Source organism: Salvelinus sp. IW2-2015, unplaced genomic scaffold (assembly GCF_002910315.2).
Source record: "Salvelinus sp. IW2-2015 unplaced genomic scaffold, ASM291031v2 Un_scaffold1376, whole genome shotgun sequence".
Classification (NCBI taxonomy): Eukaryota; Metazoa; Chordata; class Actinopteri; order Salmoniformes; family Salmonidae; genus Salvelinus; species Salvelinus sp. IW2-2015.
This window is the reverse complement of record NW_019942866.1, coordinates 77447-81622: the sequence shown is the minus strand read 5'-3', so window position 1 is coordinate 81622 and position 4176 is coordinate 77447.

Below are 4176 nucleotides of genomic sequence, written 5' to 3'. Positions count from 1 at the left end.
TAGAAATGTTCTCTGTAATGGCAAGACGAGGTGGATGTCTCTGTAATGGGCAGAACGAGGTGGATGTCTCTGTAATGGCAGAACGAGGAGAATGTCTCTGTAATGGCAGAAGAGTGGAATGTCTCTGATGGCAGAACGATGTTGGATGTCTCTGTAATGGGCAGAACGAGGAGAATGTCTCTGTAATGGCAGAACGAGGAGAATGTCTCTGTAATGGCAGAACGAGGAGAATGTCTCTGTAATGGCAAAAGAGCATGAATGTCTCTGTAATGGCAGAACGAGGGAGAATGTCTCTGTAATGGCAGAACGAGGAGAATGTCTCTGTAATGGCAGAACGGAGGAGAATGTCTCTGTAATGGCAGAACGAGGAAGGATGTCTCTGTAATGGCAGAACGAGGAGAATGTCTCTGTAATGGCAGAACGAGGAGAATGTCTCTGTAATGGCAGAACGAGGAGAATGTCTCTGTAATGGCAGAACGAGGTGGATGTTCTCTGTAATGGCAGAACGAGGAGAATGTCTCTGTAATGGCAGAACGAGGGATGTCTCTGTAATGGCAGAACGAGGTGGATGTCTCTGTAATGGCAGAACGAGGTGGAATGTCTCTGTAATGGCAGAACGAGATGGATGTCTCTGTAATGGCAGAACGAGGTGGATGTCTCTGTAATGGCAGAACGAGGAGGATGTCTCTGTAATGGCAGAACGAGGAGAATGTCTCTGTAATGGCAGAACGAGGAGGATGTCTCTGTAATGGCAGAACGAGGAGGATGTCTCTGTAATGGCAAGAACGAGGAGGATGTCTCTGTAATGGCAGAACGAGGAGGATGTCTCTGTAGTGGCAGAACGAGGAGGATGTCTTGTAGTGGCAGAATGAGGAGGATGTCTCTGTAATGGCAGAACGAGGAGAATGTCTCTGTAGTGCAGAATGAGGAGGATGTCTCTGTAATGGCAGAACGAGGAGAATGTCTCTGTAATGGCAGAACGAGATGGATGTCTCTGTAATGGCAGAACGAGGTGGATGTCTCTGTAATGGCAGAATGAGGAGAATGTCTCTGTAATGGCAGAACGCAGGAGATGTCTCTGTAATGGCAGACGAGGAGAATGTCTCTGTAATGGCAGAATGAGCAGGATGTCTCTGTAATGGCAGAACGAGGTGGATGTCTCTGTAATGGCAGAACGAGGAGAATGTCTCTGTAATGGCAGAACGAGGAGAATGTCTCTGTAATGGCAGAACGAGGAGGATGTCTCTGTAAATGGCAGAACGAGGAGAATGTCTCTGTAATGGCAGAACGAGGAGAATGTCTCTGTAATGGCAGAACGAGGAGAATGTCTCTGTAATGGCAGAACGAGGTGGATGTCTCTGTAAGGGCAGAACGAGGAGAATGTCTCTGTAATGGCAGAACGAGGTGGATGTCTCTGTAATGGCAGAACGAGGTGGATGTCTCTGTAATGGCAGAACGAGGTGGATGTCTCTGTAATGGCAGAACGAGATGGATGTCTCTGTAATGGCAGAACGAGGTGGATGTCTCTGTAATGGCAGAAGAGGAGGATGTCTCTGTAATGGCAGAACAGGAGATGTCTCTGTAATGGCAGAACGAGGAGGATGTCTCTGTAATGGCAGAACGAGGAGGATGTCTCTGTAATGCAGAACGAGGAGGATGTCTCTGTAATGGCAGAACGAGGAGGATGTCTCTGTAGTGGCAGAACGAGAGGATGTCTCTGTAGTGGCAGAATGAGGAGGATGTCTCTGTAATGGCAGAACGAGGAGAATGTCTCTGTAGTGGCAGAATGAGGAGGATGTCTCTGTAAATGGCAGAAGTTCTTCTTGGCTATGATAGTCAGAGACCACTACCTCCTCTACCTCTCTCCTCTTCTCACCCCCAAATCCTCTACCTCCCTCCTCTCACCCCCATCCTTACCTCCCCTCCTCTCACCCCCAAATCCTCTACCTCCCCTCCTCTCACCCCCAATCCTCTACCTCCCCTCCTCGCACCCCCAAATCCTCTACCTCCTCTCACCCCCAAATCCTCTACCTCCCCTCCAAATCCTCTACCTCTCTCCCCTTTCTTCCTCATCTCTCCTCTAAACCCCTCCCCTCCTCTCAACACCCCCTCCCTCCTCTCAACCCCAAATCCCCTACCTCTGTGGATGGGAGCGTGCTCTACCTTCTTTATCCTGTAGTCCACGAGCAGCTTCTTGGTCTTGCTGATTTGAGGGAGAGGTTGTTGTTATTGTACCACACTGCCATCGGTCGTCAGCAAACTTGATGATGGTGTTGGAGTGTTGCGTGGCCATGCAGTCGTGGGTGAACAGGAAGTACAGAAGGAGACTAAGTACACATCCCCGTGCTGAGGCTCAGCGTGATGGAGGTGTTGTTGCCTAACCTCACCACCTGGGGCTGGCCCGTCAGGAAGTCCAGAATCTAGTTACAGAGACCTCGTTCTGCCATTACAGAGACATCCACCTCGTTCTGCCATTACAGAGACATTCTCCTCGTTCTGCCATTACAGAGACATCCTCCTTATTGGGACTAGTTATGATGGGTAGGGTTAGGGTTAGGGTTAGGGTTAGCCTAATTATGATGGGTAGGGGGAGGGAGCAGTGTTCTAATGGAACCCACTATGTTAACTGTGTTTCTTTTGGACTTCATTATCTTCTTCGTTCGTTAAGTGCTTCTAGTCTGACATGACCCTGGTGATGGTGTTATTTCATGATTTACACTGAGTATACCCCGATGCTTCCCACAGTAAAGTTGGCTGGATGTCCTTTGGGTGGTGGACCATTCTTGATACACACAGGAAACTGTTGAGTGTTAAAAATCCAGCAGCGTTGCAGTTCTTCACGCTCAAACCGCTGTACCTGGCACCTATCACATAGTGCCGGTATCTATTAGAAGTTGTGTGAGACGTGGCTACGTCCCCCTTCAGAAAGAAACCGTCGTCTCTATGAACCACTATTGATCGAGCCGAGGCCATACACCACTATGTGAAGGTTTCCTGCACCGCTGCTTTCAAGGGTGTTTGTTGCTGTTCTTTTGTCAAAGATGTAAACGCTCACATCACAACATTCCCTCCAAATGCAGCGGGTGCAGTAGGCTCCAGTACTACCCTATACTCATATTTCCAATGACCAACGGATGAATGTGGTACCTTCAGTCGTTTGGAAATTGCTCCCAAGAATGAACCAGACTTGTGGAGGTCTTGGCTGATTTCTTTAGATTTTCCCATGATGTCAAGCAAAGAGGCACTGAGTTTGATGGTAGGCCTTGAAATACATCCACAGGTACACCTCCGATTGACTCAAATGATGTCAATAAAGCCATGACATAATTTTCTGAAATTTTCCAAGCTATTTAAAGGCACAGTCAACTTAGTGTATGTAAACATCTGACCCACTGGAATTGTGATGCAGTGAATTATAAGTGAAATAATCTGTCTGTAAACAATTGTTAGAAAAATGACTTGTGTCATGCACAAAGTAGATGTCCTAACCGACTTGCCAAAACTATAGTTTGTTAACAATAAATTTGTGGAGTGGTTGAAAAACGAGTTTTAATGATTCCAACCTAAGTGTATGTAAACTTCCGACTTCAACTGTATCAACCAATTTGGCGAGGGCACTAGAACAGTCTGCAGCACCCGGCATCACCCAACTAGAATTTGAAGTCAAATGTCTACTGTTTGCTGATGATCTTGTGCTTTTGTCCCCAACCAAGGAGGGCCTACAGCAGCACCTAGATCTTCTGCACAGATTCTGTCAGACCTGGGCCCTGACACTAAATCTCAGTAAGACAAAATAATGATGTTCCAAAAAAGGTCCAGTCGCCAGGACCACAAATACAAATTCCATCTAGCCACTCAGGAGCACTCAACAAACTATACCTACCTCGGCCTAAACATCAGCGCCACAGGTGACTTCCACAAAGCTGTGGACGATCTGAGAGACAAGGCAAGAAGGGCCTTCTATGCCATCAAAAGGAACATAAAATTTGACATACCAATTAGGATCTGGCAAAAAATACTTCAATCAGTTATAGAACCCTTTGCCCTTTATGGTTGTGAGGTCTGGGGTCCGCTCACCAACCAAGAATTCACTAAATGGGACAAACACCAAATTGAGACTGCATGCAGAATTCTGCAAAAATATCCTCTGTGTACAATGTAAAACACAAAATAATG